At 38.8% G+C, this 20,927-nt stretch overlaps 1 pseudogene; it reads right to left on the reverse strand.

Moving 5' to 3' along the window:
* Positions 1-301: 301 nt before the first annotated feature.
* Positions 302-20,927, reverse strand: part of LOC460978 (tyrosine-protein phosphatase non-receptor type 11-like) — a 145,816-nt pseudogene continuing 125,190 nt past the window's right edge.

The raw sequence follows: 20,927 nt of genomic DNA on the forward strand, positions 1-20,927 counted from the left end.
CATAACTAAAACATGCCAGTAAACTAAGAACGAAGGGGAACTTCCACTACTTGATTTAAAAAATCTACAAGCAACCTACGCATGACATCATACTTAATGGTGAAAAACTCGAAGCTTTCTCACTAAGATCAGGACCAAGACAAGGATGTCCCTTCTCATCATTCCTTTTCAACATTGTACTAGAAGTTCTAGTTAATACAATAAGTCATGAAAAGGAAACAAAAGGTATACATATGGAGATGGAAGAAATAAAACCATCTTTGTTATCAGATAATATGATTCTTTATGTAGAAAACCCAAAATAATCCACAAAAACTTTGGAACTAATAAGTGATTATAGCAAGATTGCAGATACAAGGTTAAGATACAAAAGTCAATCACTTTCATACATACCAGACATAAACAATTGGAGTTGAAATTAAAATCACAATATTATTTACATTACCACCCAAATAAGTAAAATACTTAGCTCTAAATCTAAGAAAATCTAAGAAAACCAGAGCTACATAAGAAAAACTACAAAACTCTGATGAACAAAATAAAGAAGAACTAAATAAATGAAGAGATAGTCCATATTCGTGGCTAGAAAGACTCAATATTGTCATTATATCAGTTTTTCCCAACTTGATCTATAGATTCAACACAATCCCAAACAAAATCCCACCAAGTTATTTTGTAGATAACAACAAACTGATTCTAGGGTTTATATGGAGAGGTAAAAGACCCGGAATAGGCAACACAATATTGAAGGAAAAGAACGAAGTTGGAGAACTGACATTACCCGACTTCAAGACTTACTATCAAGCTACAGTAATCAAAACAGTGTGGTATTAGTAAAAGAAGAGACAAATAGACCAATTAAAGGGAATGGAGAACCCAGAAATAGACCCACATAAATATAGTCAACTGATCTTTGACAAAGGAGCAAAGGCAATGCAATGGAGCAAAGACAGTCTTTTCAACTGGCAAAGACAGTCCTGCAAGCGGTACAGGAAAAATTGGACATCCCTTGTAAAAAAAAAAATAAATCTACATGCAGATCTTACACCCTTCATGAAAATTAACTTAAAATGGATCATGGTACTAGGTAAAGTGCAAAACCAAAAACTTCTAGAGGGTAACATAAAAGAAAACCTAGATGACCTTAGGTATGGCAATGACTTTTTAACTATGTTGAACACCAAAGTCATCATTAATGAAAGAAATAACTGATAGCTGTACTTCATTAAAATTAAAAACTTCTGCTCTGCAAAATATAATATCAAAAGACTTAGAAGAAAAGCCACAGTGTGGTAGAAAATATTTGCAAAAGATACATCTAATAAAGTGATCTTGTCCAAAAAATCCAAAGAACACTTAATACTCAGCAATAAGAAAATAAACACCCCAATTAAAAAATAGGCCAAAGGCATTGGCATTCACCTCACCAAAAAGCATATACAGATGGCAAATAAGCATATGAAAAATATGTTCCACATCATATGTCATCAGAGGAATGCAAATTAAAACAATGAGATACAACTACAAATCTATTAAAATGACCAAAATCTAGAATATTAACACCATCAAATGCTGGCAAGGATGTGGAACAACAGGAACTCTCATTCATTGTTGGTGGAAATGTGAAATGGTACAACCACTTTGGAAAAGAATTTGGCAGTTTCTTACAAAACTAAACATACTCTTACCATAAGATTCAGCAATCAAGCATGTACCTTCATAGTTAGTCTAAGGAGTTGAAAACATGTCCACACAAAAATATACACCTGGATGATTGCAGTAACTTAATATATAATTTTCAAAACTTTCAGCATTGGCAAGGTTGTGAAGAAATGAGCACTCATTTCAGGAAATCCAAATTGTACGAAGCTTTTGAAGGTTAATTTCATAAGCAGCTATTAAAATACAAAATATGCATTTTCCTTGACCCAGCAACTCAATTTCTGGCAATCTATTTTAATCTAAGGTGATTAGTAGAGTAACCAAGATGTCCTGCTGCCAGTGAATGGATAAATAAAATGTAGTACATGCAGACAGTGGAATATTACTCAGTGATAAAAAGAAATGAACTATCAAGTCATGAAAATACAGGGAGGAAAGCTAAATGCACATTATTAGGTGAAAGAAAGCAATCTGAAAAGGCTGCACACTGTGTGATTTCAACTATATCACATCTGGAAAAGGCAAAACTATGAAGACAGTAAAAAGATCAGTGATTGCCAGGGATTGGGGATGGGGAGAGGGATGAATAGGTGGAACACAGAGGATTTGGGGGCAGTGAAAATGCCCTGTGTGATACTATAGTGATGGTACATGACATTATACACTTATCCAAACCCACAGAATGTACAACATCAAGAGTGAACCCTAATGTAAACTATAGACTCAGGGTGATCATGTGTCAGTGTAGGTTTATCAATGACAACAAATGTACCACCTCAGTGGGGAATGTTCATAAAAAGGGAGGCTATGCATGTGTCGGGATAGGGGATAAATGGAAAACTTCGCTGTGAACCTAAAACTCCTGTCAAAAAAAAGTCTTAAAAATAGATTATAGATGGGTGAAAGAACTAAATGATAAAAAGTGAAGCATGCTAAAAATCCATCAAGAGGAATAAAACTATAAAGCATTATATAAGAGAAGTTTGGAAGGCTGTCTTAAATAAGTTTCAAATGCTTAACTGTAAACATTTAAATTCCTGATCATAAAAGGCTGTGTTAACAAAGTTAGAAAATAAGCAACAGATTGGGAGAAAAACATTTGCAATGCATGCAGTAACAGGAAGATTTGGAGCCAGAATACATATGAAGAATTCCTACAAATCAAACCACTCATAAAAATGGCTGGGGCAAGAAAGACAAACAAGGCACAAAAACAGAAACACAAGTACACAGATGCTTAAGTTCTAGTAATTACAGAAATATAACAAGATACACATTTTCAGTCACACTAACAAAATTAGAAGATTTGATATTATTCAGCGTTGGCAAGGTTGTGAAGAAATGGGCACTCATTTCAGGAAATCCAAATTGTACGAAGCTTTTGAAGGATAATTTCATAGCATCTATTAAAATATAAAATATGCCTTTTCCTTGACCCAGCAACTGAATTTCTGGCGATCTACTTTAATCTAAGGTGGTTAGTACATATAACAAAGAGTCATATGTAAGGATGGTTAATGCAGGATTGCTCCTAATGGTAACAAAATGGAAATATCTCAAATTTCCATTAATAGGAAGATTGTAAAGTAAACTATGGTGTGATCCATGCACTGGATATGCAGCAATTTTTAAAAATTAGAGAAATCTCTTTATACCAGTAGTTTTCAACTGGGAGCAGTTTTGCCCACCAGTGGACATTTGGCAATGAGTATCTGGAGACATTTTTGGTTGGCACGACTGGCAGAGGGATGAGTGCTACTGGCATCTAGTGAATGGAGGCCAGGCATGCTGCTAAACACCTTACAATGCACAGGACAGCACCCTCCCAACAAAAAATTAGCCCCAAATGTCAGTCGTGCCAAGGCTGAGAAACTTTGCCTTATACTAACGTAGAAAGAACTCTCAATCATCAGGTTAAGTGGAACAAAGCCAGCCAAACAACAGTACATATAGCACTACCCCGTACCCGAAAAACAAAATTAAAATTTTCAAACCTGCACATTATATTTATGTATGAATATTATTTTTTATCAGAAAGAATAGTTACTAAAATATTAATCTCTGGGACAAAGAAAGAGTGACTATAAAGTCAGAAAGAGTGAATATAAAGTCAGAAAGACAATGATGCTATATTTTTCTGGATAGTTTGAAATCTCCCCACCAATCACATATTAAAGTACTTTTGTGTAATTAAAAGAAGAAAATTTAAAATGCAGGAGCCTATATCCCATTCATTCTAGGAGAACTGAATTAAGTTCTCACTTTCTCCCCTGAGCTTTGAAACCTCTGATGTAACCATTCCCTATTCTTGTGTCTCATGATCTGAAAAGCAGGGATGGTATTAACATTTGTTTCAGTAATGGTTATAATTTAAAAGTACCGAAATTCCTTAGAATGCCATTGCTATTATGGGCCAAATTGTTTTCCTGCTGTAAGTTCATATGTTGCAATCTCAACTCCCAGTACCTCAGAAGGTAACCATATTTGGAGATGAGGTTTCTAAAGAGGTGATTAAGTTTAAACGAGGCTGTTAGGGTGGGGCCCTAATCCAATATGACTTGTATCTTCCTAAGAAGTCAGACACAAGGGATGAGTGCCCACAGAAGGCCATGCACACAGTAACAAGGGGTTCCTCTGCAAGCCAGGAATAGAAGCCTCGGAAGAAACCAAACCTACCCCAACCTTGATCTTGGACTTCCAGCCTCCAGAGCTCTGAGAAAATAAATGCCTGTTGTTTTGGCCATCCAGTCTGTGGGGTTTGGTATGACAGCCCTAGCAAACTAACATAGTTGCTATGTAAGAATACAGTAAAAATAAAATTATTGGTGCCTATTCTACTCTTTCCATGAGGGGTTAAACACAAGAAGCAAAAAAGTCACTGATTTAGTTCATTTCTCAACTGAGGAGATGAATAGAGTTAGTGAAAACAAATCCATACTTCTAGATGACAACTGTCTTGCATTCCTGTTGCTGACACTCTGAAGTTATTGACTACAATTTTTGTGACAGATCCTCCTAGCATGCTCTCTGTGGCTTCTCTTCTCTCTACCAATTACCTGCTAACACAGCCACTGGCTGTGCATCTGCACTTGCAGTCATCAAAGGAGCTGATGTCACAGCACACAACAAACCCTGGAGAGCTGGGACTGAGATGTGTGTTTGACTAAAGATTACAGGGAATTGATCACCTTTTTCTTTTTTTCCCTTTATATTTCCCATAGATAAATGGCTCCTTCTTCACAGGGAAAAATAAGAGGAAAACAGCAGTGGAGAGGAGAGACTACAAAGACCTATAGATCAGGGTCAAGAAGAGTAATAGATATACTCAAGTTTAAAGGGAAAGCCAAATGCCACTGGAACTCTGAAAGGCAACCCCTCAAATCACCCTTGCCAACCTGGAGTGACTATGTTGAAATGAAATAGCTCATGACAGGCTTAGACAGAGAGAGGGCCTGAGATGGTACCTTGAGTTCTGCAGGTCCTCAGTGTGACATGCAAGTAACCCCTCAGTGTCCTCTATCCCAGAGGGAATAGCTGAGGTTGCAGGATAGTGAGTTGGCCTGGCAGATAAGCACAGATAGAGAAGTGATGCTGAGAATGTGAGCAGAATGGCCGACTGTCAAGCTGGGGCTAAATGAGAGTCACAGCCAAACCTCAGGGATCCAGAGCATCAGTGAAAGCAGAGGTGGAGAGGGAAGACATCATCAGGAAGAGTCCAGCAATTTAGAGCCCACTGCATTATTCATGCCGGGCACCAGATATGTCAGCGATAAAGGCAGTGAGACCAAGGTCTCTCCCCACAAACAAGCAGGACAGGACACATTGGTGATGAGGACTCAGTGGACTCGTGCCCGTTCCAGTGTCCAGGCTTCTAGTTCCCACCCACCACTGTAACAACACTTAAGTCTCCTCCTGCACCCACCTGCCACCCAGGGAAGGAAGAGAGGGAGGGCAGGGCTATCACTTGTATGAAAAGAAATAGCTCTGAGAGGGAGTTTGAACTTTGAACAGCTTGAATATTTATCTAAAGAGGCTGTTTTCACCAGTAGAGACTTGACTATCTTTAATTGTCAAGTTTAAGTTTTTACCTCATTAGCACAAAAGAGATCACAATGCAAGATAAAATCAGTTAGAAAAAAATTTCAAAGCTTCTTTTATTCCCCACATGAGTTATGCTGTATATTTCTACTCCTTCTTACATTTTAGAATTTTGTTTTATAAATAAATCATAAAGGTAAAGGGCCCTCTAGCAATCTACTAGAAAGACCACTTTCTAGAACAATGATGCATGCCGCTCTCTGGCAGCAAGCACTCAGGTAAGGTGTGTGTGACCAGCATAGCTCTACGATGGAGGATGGCTGGTGTGTGCAAGAAGCAGAGCCATCCCCAGCACAGAGTGAGGGAGGAGGGGCTATGGCAGGGCACAGACACAGAAGAAAAGACTTGGATATTCACATTCAAGTAGAGCCCCTGAACCCTAGCTTCTATTAGTTTTGAGGGGTTTTGGTTTTTTGGTGGTTTTGTTTGTTTGTTTGTTTTGCTGCTCGATCAAGAGAAGTACAGAATGTATAAAAAGAGGACACACGAAAGGTTTTCATCCTTGCTTATTAAAATAACTATATATCTTTAATGCACCCTTCAATATTCTAAGGGTAACAGCATACTGCTTGATTTGCATGCTCTTGATTTCCATTTGAATATATCATTATGGCTATAAGTAGATGCAGATGCTTAAGTTAATTTTATTGTTAATGCCTCAAGGCATTTTTAGGAAAAGTGCACAAAGCTTTTAAAAATCCAATAAATTATATAGAACCTTAATTTACTTCCTGTTATACCTTCAACTGAGGAAGGACATAAAGTGCTCGTGAATTTAGATCTTGCTTTTGTCACCAATTGAATAAGTATTTGACTTACTGAAATGGACAAAACACACTCTTGGAATGTTATTTATGTGCTAACAATCCCTCATTAGTTGGATAAAGAATTATATCTTGACTAAAATTGATAAGAAGCTTATAAACTGTCCTATTAATCTACAAATAATGATAACTTGTAGGCATATATTATGTCAAGCTCATGTCAACAGAAATGAAAGTTTGTCTGGAATCATTCTATAAAAACCTCTATTACTCCCTCTACTCTCTAGCCACAGAATCTTGACTGCAATTGTCAGCACATATTCCAACTTAGTTACTTTTGTATAATAACCTCTGAGAGGGGTGGGGATTAAATAAGTATTCTATAAAGATAAACGAAGATAAATAATGATTCTATAATCTATCATATGATTAAATATACATGATAGATTATAGAATAATAATTGCACAATTTATTCACTTGTAATTCAAATGAGACTGGCCTCACTGGGCTTCCCTCGTCTCCTCCCAAATGTGCCTTGAAGTCAGACCTGGTATTGATATAGGAGCTAGAAAGAAATTATTTAGGAAGTTAGTTAGTGAGGGTAAGAGAATCCTTGGTAAGATTTCCTTCTAATAAAAAGCAGCCCCAAAATCATTTCTTTTCTAACAAAAAGCAGCCTGAAAAATCAAGCTGCAAGCACAGATAAGCAAGTGAAAAGCTTCCATAGGTAAATGCTGGCAGCTGTACCAATAGGAAAAGGCTACCTGGGGGCTAGGCATGTTCAGTATAGCAGCTCCATTTTCCCTTTTGTCAACCACATGTACAGTAAGGAACAGACAACATGGCGCTGGCCAGGTAGAAAACCCATCTGCATAATAAAAGATTAGGGTGGGGTGACCAGCTTCTTCACACACTATGTAAATGCCACACCTGGTCCAACCAATCTTTGGGCCCTATGTAAATCAGACACCGCCTCCTCAAGCTCATCTATAAAACCTCATGCATTTGACCATAAAACCAGAAGACCCACTTTGGAACCCCTCTCTCTCTCTGCAGGAGAGAGAGTTATTCTCTTTTCTTTTTTTCACCTATTAAACCTCCACCTTTTTTTTTTTTTTTTTTTTTGAGTCGAAATCTTGCTCTTGTGCCCCAGGCTGGAGTGCAATGGCACAATCTTGGCTCACTGCAACCTTCACCTCTTGGGTTCAAGCGATTCTCCTGCCTCAGCCTCCCGAGTAGCTGGGATTACAGGCGCCTGCCATCACCCCCGGCTAATTTTTGTATTTTTAGTACAGACGGGGTTTCACCATGTTGGCCAGGCTGGTCTCAAACTCCTGACCTCAGGTATTCTGCCTGCCTCAGCCTCCCAAAGTGCTGGGATTACAGGCGTGAGCCACCGAGCCCGGCCAAACCTCCACTCTTAAACTCACTTCCTGTGTGTCCACATCCTCGATTTCCCTGCCAGGAGACAACGAACTTCAGGTATCCCAGACAAGGATGCAGTTTCAATATGTCCTATCTAAACACATACACACACACACACACCACTCCAAAAATAGAAGTCACTTTGGTTGAAGTGTCTATGTGGAAATGAAAAAGCGAGTTTTAACTACCTAGGAAGACATCAGAAATGCTCTGCTTTAAACTGCTCTTCCTTTGCCCCTAATTTCCTCTCCCACTTCAGTTGCTTAAAACTCTTCTCCACATCTGTAGCCAACTCACTGCTATCGGAACTACCTTCCCCAACCTCTCAATCCACTTTCATTAAATGAAGCAATGTAGTAGATACTTAACTTCCCCAGTTTGTATCCTCACTCACCATCCACCTCAGCAAATAAAAGTGCGCCTTCAGGGTCCACCCTTCTTAGAATGCAAGGGGAGATTTTGAACAACAGATGCTTTGTTGCAGATACGGAAACTTGACCTTCACTCACCCTCAAACACACTCACCCTCTTCTGCTCACCTATAGAACAATCAAAAATTAGGGGCAAAGGAAGAGCAGTTTATTGGTATTAGTTGATTAGCACCCAGCTCTTCCCTCCTGGGGAATTAGGGAAGCCAAGGAAATGACCTAGCACTACTCTGTTTGGCCTCAGGTTTGGTTTGTCATCTAATTTTTTTTTCATCTGCAAACCTTGTCTGCATTTGACACCAATGATATTGTCCACAAATATCTATTGTAATGATCACTTCTTTTTTTTTTTTCACGGCCAAGATGCCACAGCATTTTATTACCGTTACAAAAGTCAACCAATGGTATTTTAACTGAAATATACTGAATGATGATTCAACATATGAGCAAAAGAGGGATGTCTTTGGAGAAGGCACTTAAGGTAGAACATTAGAAAATCTTACCGGTTGGCTAAAACAAAAATGAGCTCTTTCAACCTGGCTGGAGGCCTGTTAGGGCTGTTTCTTCTCACTGTGGCCTGACTGAAAACCAGTGGCATTAAGAAAACGTCACATTCCCAAGTCTAGAGGTGGCCCAGTGGGGTGGTGCTGCTTTCAAAAGCCCTGTGTCCCTAAACACATCCATTCTCACAGGATCAGTTTCCCCAAGTGCTGGTTCCAGAAATAGGCTCAGGGCTAGCAGAAATCATTCAGGAAGCTTCTTGAAGGACCTCTCCTTATTTCTTAGTCTGACTTTCAGCTTGTCCCAACTACTGTAAGCGGCTTTGGCTTCCCAAGGTCACTAGCACTTCTATTTTTGCTAATATCCTTGGTTTTCCATGGCACTGGTTGTGACCACCTGTTAGACTAGTGGCCCCCCAATTAACTGCACCTCCACTTCACACCCTTTTCTTGAATCTGGGCTGGGTTCGTGACTTGTTTAATAAGTAGAGGCATACTCCAGCTCTCTTCTGTTTAGAAAAAATCATCATCATCGTCATCATCAATAGAGGGCAGTAGAAGGGATGCTGCAACAATTCTGGACTTAAGTCTTCAGAAGGCCTGGCCCCTTCTGCTTTTGAGCTCTTGAGAGCTCTGAACTGCATGTGAGAGGTCTAGTTACCCTGCCAGTCAGGCCACTGAAAGAGACTACACAGAGAAGGAGAGACTCAGGACTGCAGGCCAAGAGAGAACCCCAGCCAACCCAGTCTCTCCGTCAACCTGCTGACCACATTGAGTGGCCACCTGCAGGCTGGCAGAAGAACGGCCCAGCTGAGCCCTGCTCAGATTGAAGAACAGTTGGGGGTGGGATTGTTTTAAGCCACTAAACTTTTGGGGTAAGTTTGTGAGCAACATTTGACAACCAAAAACACTGGTCATTCATAGGTGCCTTTTTTCTAAGTACAAGACAATTACTCAAATGCAAAGAAAATATGGTAAATGTTTTCCCACCACAACCTTCTCAGTCAACAGCTGGACTGTAATTGGTCATCAGCTGAAAAAAAAAAAAAAAAAGCCACACCTCTTATCTTAATTCATAAATATCCATGATTCTTTTTCTATGACTCCTTAATGCTAATGCAAAGGTAGACCAGTAAGCTTCTGGCAGTCTCAGGCACTGGCTTAATTCTCATTTAGCCAAAAGTAGAAGCCATCAAAATGAATTATCCACTACTGGATACATGATGGTAAATGAGATTGTTCTCACTTTTCTAGGATGTTGTTACTTAATTTTCCCAAATCATTTCTTCTTACCTTGCCCCACAATGAAAAAAAAATTAAACTGGTTAAGGTTATAAAAAGAAAAAAAAAAACAAAACAAAAACCTATAACTAGAATTTGAATCCCCATAATCTGCAAAATATAGCACACAATTTAACTGCTTCCTCAATTTAAAACAAAATTCTATAAAATACAACGTTGTCTACATTGTAGAGATGATTTCTTCTTATCTGAGGAAATGAGTAATTGGGAAGCAGGTATTGTTGAGTTAAAATACAGTGGTTTTTAAATGATTTCAAATTTTGCTTATCAAAAGGTAGTCAACCACAATGCAAGCCTTCCAAATCCAAATTCTGTCTTCACATAAACTTTATTGTGTCTGCTCTTGATCTTTTTAGGGAGAGGGTGAAAGTCCACATCTATTTCTGTGCTGAAGTTTTGGCAGGTTTTCTCATCTTAAATGTTTCTGCTGTTGCATCAGGCCCACGTTTTCATAGACTCTGGCACTTCTTCTCTCATTTCTGCACAGGGTGGCATTGGAGTATAAGGCAGGAGGGGGCTCTGATCCCCACTCGTCTGGTCCACTAGAGAATACTTAATATTTGTATATTCGTGCCCTTTGCTCTTGCTTTTCTGCTTTTCCTCAATCCTGCGCTGTAGTGTTTCAATATGATGCTGGACCACCGTATAGATAAATCGGTACTGTGCTTCTGTCTGGACCATCTCTGACCTCTGAGACCGCACCATCTGGATGGTTTTGGGAACGTCAATTTCGCAGTCAACACCTTTCTCTCTGATGATGTCAATAAGAATATCAATCACAATGAACGTCCCTGTCTGGCCAATGCCAGCACTGCAGTGCACCACGACCAGCCCTGCATCCATGATGCTCTCCTGCTTATGGTGCACTTCGTCCAGGAAGTGCAGCATGCCCTTGGGGTCGCAGGGCACTCCGTGGTACAGCCAGGTCCACAAGTGGTATTGCCAGACCATTCTCTCCATATTCCCTTGTCCAATCTTTGAAAGTTTAAGTTTTCTTAGCTTATAGTCATGAGTGGTGCTTTCTTTGACGTTCCTAACATGCACGATGCCATATTCTTTTAGAGCATACTCATCAGGCCAGTATTTGACACGTTTACTCTTTCCTCTCTCCACTTCTTTCGTTGTCATGACAATCACCTGGGAGTTTTCTTGGAACACTATCCTCCAAAAGTCGTTCACAGTGTTTTGCAGGCAGCCTTGTGTGGCAATGTAACTCTTTTTGGGCTTCAAATTGTTGCACTTGGTTTCAAATTCAGGCACGATAATATCTGCATTGATGTAATCTGAAACAGCCTCACTGGGATCACCATTGTGTAGGACAACCCTATGATCAAAGGGCAGGATGTTTTGTTTTTATATCTTTTTTTTTTTTTTTTTGAGACGGAGTCTCACTCAGTCGCCCAGGCTGGAGTGCAGTGGTGATCTTGGCTCACTGCAACCACTGACTCCCGGGTTCACACCATTCTCCTGCCTCAGCCTCCCTAGTAGCTGGGATTACAGGGGTGTGCCACCACGCCCGGCTAATTTTTGTATTTTTAGTAGAGAGGGGGTTTCACCATGTTGGCCAGGGTGGTCTCGATCTCCTGACCTTGTGATCCGCCCGCCTTGGCCTCCCAAAGTGCTGGGATTACAAGGCGTGAGCTACCGCACCCAGCCTTTATATCTATTTTTGGTTTTGTTTTCTTGCCTTCGACCCTCTTTTTGGCTGTAGAGAAGTTTGCACTCCTGTTGTTGCAGTGTCTCAAATTCTTCCCAAAAGCCTTGTCTGACTTTATCTGTGGTCTCAGCTAATTTGCTTAGTTCTCGAACTCTGCTTTCTATTTCAGCAGCATTTGTACAAGTCGTGTTAAGGGGCTGCTTGAGTTGTAGTACTGTACCCAGTGTTTCCACCATAGGATTCTTCTTCTAATGTTCCACAAGATCTGTCAAAGCATCAAACCGTTCTCCTCCACCAACATCGTATTTCAGTTCCTGACAGTGAATCATGACATGAGTCACTTTAGACTTGCCGTCATTGCTCTCTCCTTTGTCATCACCGGTGCACACGGAGAGAACAAAATCTCCAGGGTGGCTCTGGCTCTCTCGTACAAGAAAGCTACTATGTTTTCCTTTTTCAGTTAACAATTTCTCTGCTTCTTTTCCAGAGAGGTGTCCATGAAACCACCTTTGAGAAGTAGGATCTGCACAGTTCAGAGGATTTTTAAGCTCAATAACATCTCCATTCTTCTCTTTTAATTGCCCATGATGTTCCATGTAATACTGGACCAACTCAGCCAAAGTGGCAAACTTCTCCCCTCCATACAGGTCATAGCAATCACCAGTGTTCTGAATCTTGGTGTGGGTGACAGTTCCATTTCTTCTAACAGAAAGTGTGATGTCTCCAGGGTTACTTTTACTAGGCCTTGCCGAAAAACTGCCATCAACTCCTCTTGTCAACAGTAGGTTTTCTGCCTCCACACCAGTGATATTTGGGTGAAACCATTTCCGTGATGTCATGTTCCTCCTGCCCTCTGGCTCCGCGATGGACCTGCTCCTTGCTCAGGGTCTGCTGGGCTCAGTCACATCGGGCTGGCCCAAGGGAGGCCTGCTCAGCACTGGCCGTGGGGCAGAGCCAGCCGGCCATGCACGGACCCCACTCCAGGCCTGGGGATCCTGGAGACTGTGCAGCTGCCCCCTGGCCCGGCTAGCTCCTCCTCCACCCCCCAATGATCACTTCTTTATATCCATGTTTTCAGTACAATTCACAAATAATATTTGTTCCCTTTTTACACATGGCAAAATTCAAAATTTCAACATAGTCTTTCCCAACTGCATTTCTGTGGCAGTTGTTTTCTTCCAAAACACCCTAGGAAATCTTAGCTGCAAATGCTTATTACCTAGGAAAGTTTCTCTCAGCTATGCATTATCTATATTGTGAGGCTGTGTTTTTCTTTTCTGTTGTACTACATCCCATATCCACCACAATCTGTGTCAGTGGAAAGATTTTTATTCCACTCTTGCTTTGGTAGAATTATCAGGTTGCATTCATACAGAACAAAAAATATTTTCTCTCCTTGATCAGTTAAAATCTCTATCAAATATTATATTTACTAAGATTAAATAATCAACAGAAGTAATTACCTAGGAGTTTTCCCTTTAGCTATTTCATTCACTTTTTCCTGGGATACTGAGGCCATGGAAATAACCAATATTTTTGTGGTGAAAAACAGGGAAGGCTCCGTCTAGCAGTCCAAATCAATCATTCCAAATATCTAGGTTTCCTCAATTTGCCACAATGCAAAGATCCACACAAAAGCACCTAAATCATACATGTAAATATTGACATTTATCACCCCAAATATAAAATAACTGATAGAGCTCTTAGCCTAATTATCTTCTAGTTATTGACCTAAAGCTAATAGGCAGTGGTCAGAAATTCTCAAACCTGAGTATTTTGCTGGAATTTCAGAGGAACTAATAGTTTAAGATGAATTCTTTTAATTTTGAAAGTTATCAATTTATGCCAAGAGTCACAATAGCTGTGGATGTCCAAACTCCTGGACCCATACTCTCAGGCACTCTTTAAAGCTGAACACTCTTGATATGGTTTGGCTGTGTCCCCACCCAAATCTCCTCTTGAACTGTAGCTCCCATAATTCCCACGTGTTGTGGGAGGGACCTGGTGGGAGATAATTAAATCATGGAGGTGGTTCCTCCATACTGTTCTTGTGGTAGTGAATAAGCCTCACAGGATCTGATGGTTTTATAAGGGGTTTCTGCTTTCACTTGGCTCTCATTCCCTCTTGCCTGCCACCATGTAAGACATGCTTTTCACCTTCCACTGTGATTGTGAAGCCTCCCCAGCCATGTGGAACTGTGAGTCCGTTAAACCTCTTTTTTCTTAATTAATTACTCAATCTCGGGTATGTCTTTATTAGCTGCATGAAAATGGACTAATACAACTCTACCCCTTAGTACCCAAACAAAACACACTACCAGTCAGAGGCCCATTTGATTTTTCTGTTATTTAACCCTGTCCTAGAGATAGCTTAAATTAGTTATGTCTCTGAATACCACTCCACTTCTACAACCCCTACCCCCATGTTTTCTCACTGTCCAGTCTTTCACGTTCTTCAATCATTCAACATTTATATTTTCTTTTTACAAAGTACTTGAGGTTTTATATGACTGTCAAAATCTGTCTCTGTTTGTTTGTACTGCTATAACAAAACACTAAGATTGGGTAATTTATAAATAATAAAAATGTATTTCTCATAGTTGGATGTTGGGAAGTCCAAGATCAAGGTGCAGGTAGATTCAGTGTCTGGTGAGAGCTGTGCTCTTGCCTCCAAGATGGTGCCTGCATGTTACTGCATCTTCACATGGCAAAAGGTGGGAGGGCAAAAGGGATGAATGCGTGTACTTACAGGGCAGAAGAGATAGAAAAACGCCAGGCAGCTTTCTGAAGTCTCCTTTATAATGGCATTAATGCCATTCATGAGGACAGAGCCCTCCTGGCCTAATTATAATAACTCCCAAAGCCCTCACCTCTTAACACCATCACCTTGGGGTTTAAGTTCCAACATATGAATTTTGGAGGGATATATATATATTTAAACCATAGCAGAATCAAATGAATTGTTTTTTTAATTTACATGCTTTTGAAATGCCTTTGAACATCATTTACAAACATGGCTCAAACAGGAGATATTCTAACAGATACTGAAGAATTTCAGTAGTTCCTGATTTGGCTACTTTTAGCTCTTAAATTATCAAGCCATACAGTTTTTCCTATCAAAGAGTTTTCCTGCCAAAACAGTGTGATTCTAACTCACCCAGAATAAAGTCCTTAAGTATTAAAGGATCATTCAATTTACATAAATACAAATATGTGCTTAAGCAGAATACAGTAGCATAAAATGTGCAGCTTGTGGTGAAGTTTGAGGCTGATTTGCTGCATGAACACAGTTCTTTGTCCCAAATCTTTTCTGTTAATGTCAATGTCAATGTCAGTTTTGACTATAGAAGGGTCATTAAAGTGTACTGTATCAGCTAGTTTTGATGGGTAGACATGTCAGAACAGTAGTAACATATTCTACTCATCTGCCCAGCAGCTTTTTTCCTCAGAAGTCTTAAAGAGAGCAGGTTCATGAATAAAAATATATTCCAAAACTTTATCCTTTCCCAAGGGGCTAACACACCTGGCCCAAAGAAGACTAAGAATTCTATCCATGTAGATTTGTATATATTCAAGTTTCTACAGCTAAGCACAAGCCTGTTTGGAGCTTGAAGAAATCAAATAGTAAATATTTTCTGAATTGCTTTTATTGTTTTGTGTTTCTATTAAGAATTGGCATTTGAATTAGATTAGTTAATAACATATGCTAATTTTTGTCCAGTCTGATCACACCAGCATTAATAAAACTGTAAGTCAAGGTAGATATTTTCAGGCTGTAGAACACGTTGTTTCAATCTGTCTTCAGGTCATTTCTGCATAAGATGGCAGGTGCAATCACAGCAAACAGTCTACAATAGAAAAGAAGAACAGGAACTTGTTTTTCCTTAACAGGAAAAATCTCTTTTCTCATTTCTTCAGCTTACATAAAAATATTTTATTTCTATTTTCATAACATGTATTGCTTAATTATAAAAGCAATATCATCATCTAAGATTTAGAAAAATACAGAGGAAATATTTTTTAAAGGAAGAAATATGATCTATGGTCCCACTACTGAAATAACCAAGGTCTTTGAAGCCAGACAGACCTGCGTTGAAATTCTGACTCTGTCTCTCATGCAGTAGATGTGTGACTTTAGGGAAATTACAGTCTTCTCTGCGTTTTATTTTCCTCACATGCAAAAATAAATTGCCACCAATTTTTATGTATTATTATTAAAGAAGCAAAACAAGCCTGATTCTTCTATGTATTAAAACCAGTTACTCTTCATTTGTATGTCTTGGCAACATAATGTAATATAATAATTCTTAGGAGAAAATGGACTCCCTAGTGCAAACCCTCATGCAACACCACTCTTTAACCCTTCAACTGTCAGTGTGGTTGATGGGAGGAGGGCAATAAATGGGGAAGACTGGCAAAAGAAGATCCTAGAAACCTTAGGCTCCAAACATTTCAGGTTCTTCTGTTCTTCAGGAGAGGATGTCCTCTTTGAAGTACCTAGTGGAAAATCACCATGACTGTAGCTCAAGTTCCATCAAAGAGACGGTTCCTTTTAGCTGGGGTAAAGCAGTTTATTTTATGGGAGCTCTAATGTGTTAAGGGACAGGTGCTCTATCCAAGGCTACAGAGGGAGCAAACCACTGTTAGGAATTTTAATGTCTAAACCCACTTGTCTAGTTTCCACTTCAAGAGACAGTCCCAACCACAGCAATTACTGCATCACCTCCGAAAAAACAGATTCTTAAAATCTATTGCACTCATTACATTTGCATGTTTAATTCCTTCCAATACACAACTGACATGGCTTCAAAGTGTTTGCCTGTGATTTTCAACTTCAAAATGATCTGAAAGTATTCACCCAGCAAATCAGTTTCTGACAGTGTGATTTTCTGGCTTGCCCAGAACAATCTCATTGTGCTCCTGTGAGTATTAAATGTGATAAGGCCCTTAAAGTGCTTAGCCAAGAGCCTAGAGTATAGTGGGAACTGAATACATAGTAAGAACTCAATCTGTATTAGGTAGGAAGTGTCTGTACTTTAACATATTGTCTTATGCACACTCATCTATTTACAAACAAAAATTCTAGTGTATATGCAATTGGTTGGTACATTGAATATACAGGTTGGTTTTCTGGGGGTTCGTCATGGTGTTTTACTTTGTTTTTACATTAGGGAAAATGGCATAGCCCTTTAAAACATCTTTTAAAATATTTTTAAAGTCTACCTAATAATCCATAAATGGAAAGGTAACAGTTTTTTAACAGTGTCTTTATTACTTGAAGACTTGGGTAGTTTGGGATTTTTTACATAAATATAACTATGGTGAACATTTGTTTTAAGAATAATCTTTATTTGCAAATTTATTGCTCTATCTCTGATTATTTTCTTTCAATTTCTACATTAGTATATTTAACTTGCAAGATTTTCTAAAAACCAAACATTGCTGAAGAAAAACAAAATGCAAATGGATGTAACATATTCTTTGGAAGACTATATAACTTGTTTTCTATCAACTCAATAAATTTCCAACTGAAAAATAACTATCTCAAAATTAATTTCATTTCATGGGATAAGAGACATGCTCAATTTAATAAGATGTTTGTTCAAGCAAGATGATGACTTTATATGCCACTAATTTAAATTAGAATAAACTTTATGCAACAAAAACATTGCAACTGGTATTTCTGTCTGGCATCCTAGACGATGAGATATTTTGTCAATTTATTTGGAGAAAGGGTCAGGTCAAGGTAGCATTTCTCTTAAGACTGAATACTTAGTTTCTCATGCATTTATGGTATTATGCTAGCTGATAGCAGATTAAAAACTAAGCTTAAAAAGTCCACAGTTGCAAGCCTGTGTCAGCAAGCAGGCTCTAGAATCCATCTGTAACTGTGCTTCTTCTCACCCATAGATCCTCCTGCTGATCTCCATCCAGATACAACAGAAATTTGTGATCCTATCTCCCATGTGACATCTCAGCCACAGCCCCAGTCTAAAAAGGGAAAGAAAAGACTAATTTTCAGGCATTGCTTAGAAGAAAATGTTTTAAAAGCTTGTCAGAATTTAAATTATGTATTCTTTGAATAATGCCAAAGTCCATAATGCAACTGTAAAAATAACCATTTATCCAGAAAAAATTTTAAGTTATGTCATATGTAACCTAAAGAATACTAATTTAATTTAAATGTTCGTGAATACAGGATAAAGATGATAATGCTGATGTAGTTGTTTGTCAGTTTGTGCCAAAATACAGTTACAAAAAGAAAATAACTAAATATAATCTCTGTGAAAAATAGTTCATTGTCTTCCAAGCTCTGTGAAGACAAAGGCACCTCTACTAATTTCAAAGAGGTTTTAGATTTGGTCATAAATTAGTATGAACAGAATTTTCTATTTCACTACATTATGTTTGGCAATGTGCCAAAATAATCTAGACTGAGAGATTTCACTATAAATCAGGACAGGACACCAAAAACAGAAATAGCTCACTCAAATATACATACATTAAAATACATAAATTTTCCACCAAATATTTATTGAGAACCTACTATGTGTGCCTAACAATATGGTTGACATTAAGGTTCCAGGGAGCTTAAATATATTGTAACAGTAAATTATTTCACTATTAATATCATAAATTTGAGCACTGTAGCTTGCAGTGATACATCTGTCTAATTGGATCAGTTTTAGATGAATAGCTTTCAGATAACTTTATTTTTATGTGTGTTTAAAAATTTTTATTTAATTGACAAATAATAATTGTACATATTCATGGGATACAAAACGATATCTTGATACATACAAGGTACAGTGATCAGAAGACTTAAATAAGCATTCTTCAGTAATTTACTAGGAAACTTAATTCAGATTATGGCCTTAATGACTGAAGTTATGTTTTAGAACATCTAATCTCAGCACCTTTGTCCACCTGAGGAAACTTCCAACTATTTCAAGTCTTTGACCATGATTACGGTCAAGGAGAATTTCAAGGGGATAAATGTAAAACAAAACAAAAGGGGACTTTTGATACCATTTTTAAAAATGAACTTATCAGAAGCAATTTGTAATTTGTGAAGGCAGTGGCTAAGTTTATTTAGAGAATACAAAGCAGATTAAGCAAAATTTTCCTTTTTGCAAAAATCAGGATTTTTCATTACCTGGCTTATAGTCACACATCACCAGAGTGTGGTACAGTACACAGAATATAGCAAAGAAGAAAACAAAGATGTGGCCCTTACTCTGAAGAAGTTTTCAATCTATTAAGACAGATGAAGTTGTAGAAAGGGCACAAGCTTGGAAAAGTAGCCAAAGAAGGGTCATTCAACTTTAAAGAATGGATAATATTCGCAGAGGCAAAAAGAGAAAGCTGAGAACAACCAGGTAAGAGAAATAGCATGAGAAGTATTTTAGGATGATGATGAACAAGGCAAGTTCAGGGATGCTGAGGGGACCAATCTGACTTAATATGGGTGTGAGGGGTGAGGGCGAGGAGGGGGCACATTTGTCAAGAGATTGCTTCATTCTGGAAGGAAAAGAGGCAGAAGGGAGTAAATGAGAATTTACGGCATGTTTGAATATATATGTGTGGGAGTGGATATACGGATGGGTAATCTGAACTTAAGGCTCCTACTCCACAGACTGTCACATGAATAATGATATCCTCAATGGTATTTCAAAGCACAATATTCAAGCTCCTACTGTCATGCAATATTTTTTCCACAAAATTTGTTGAGCCACCTGAATGTTTATTAAATACTGACATGGACAAGCTTATAACCAAACTAAACAAGTCCAGTATCTTTCTTCCAGACAGCCCACCCCATACTACCATTCTGTAATATCCCAGAATCCTAGTATCTAAGACCAACAGTCTGTGCCTCTTATCTCTGGAGACAGAATTCAGATGTCTTATTTAAAGCTAGAAGGTGACACAGTCCCTATCAGAAACCTGTTCATCCTATTGAGGGGCTGTCCACTGTCAGTACTACCAAAACTTGAAGTATCAGTTCACAACTGAAATCTGGACTTACCAATAATGTCATCTTTTCATCACTCTGCCCCTCATCCCATCAAAAACCTCCACCATGCAGTCAGGAGACCACCCCTCTGCCTCTATCCCAGAGCTATACTGAAACAAGGGTGTCAAATTGCACTAGAATTTTTAGGGTTTACTTAAATAGCTTCTTCTCAGGCTTCAAGCCTGCCAGTTACTTGCCTGGGTTGGGGCAGATTTTATTGACTGTCAATTTATAAACTTCAACCCACTTTACATCTCTGACCACTGGATGAGGCACAGGGCAATCCCACTCCTCAACTGTTATTTTTAACTACATTGTAACTTCAGAAGATTTGTTGACTTCCCTGAAACCAGGAATTGCCCACAATCCCATGTCTACTCTGGCAGTATCAACAATATTTAATTTCAGAGATAAGAGTTTACAGTTTTGATTTTTCCTCTCCACTTCTTCATAGCCACCAAAGGGACCTGAGCTCCTCGTGGAAAGTTACCCACTCTTTTCCACGTGCCCTTCAGTACCACATCTCAACACTTTCATTTTTAAAAACTAAATTCCACCGGGCGTGGTGACTCACACCTGTAATCCCAGCACTTTGGGAGGCCAAGGCAGGCGGATCACGAGGTCAGGAGATCAAGACCATCCTGGCTAACACGGTGAAACTCCATCTCTATGAAAAATAAAAAAAATTAGCTGGGCATGGTGGTGGGCGCAGGAGAATTGCTTGAACCCAGGAGGCAGAGGTTGCAGTGGGCCAAGACCGCGCCACTGCACTCCAGCCTGGGTGACAGTGCGAGACTCCATCTCAAAAAATAATAATAATAATTAAATTAAATTCCACATTCCCAGATACTTGTCATAGATTAGGAAGAGATCATTTCAACTAGTACCTAGAAAGGAAGAGAAAAGAGAGACAGGCACAGAGACTATTGAAGTCTTAGACTGTTATTACATTGGTTCTCTTCTACCATGTTAACTGTGTTTCAACAAGTAGGTTTAAGGCTAAATGCAGCTAATTTAGTGATTATAAAAATAATCTATAATTGACTGGAGCAATAACATGGTGAATAAAAACA

The sequence above is a fragment of the Pan troglodytes genome, chromosome 2 (assembly GCF_028858775.2).
Source record: "Pan troglodytes isolate AG18354 chromosome 2, NHGRI_mPanTro3-v2.0_pri, whole genome shotgun sequence".
In the NCBI taxonomy this organism is placed as follows: domain Eukaryota; kingdom Metazoa; phylum Chordata; class Mammalia; order Primates; family Hominidae; genus Pan; species Pan troglodytes.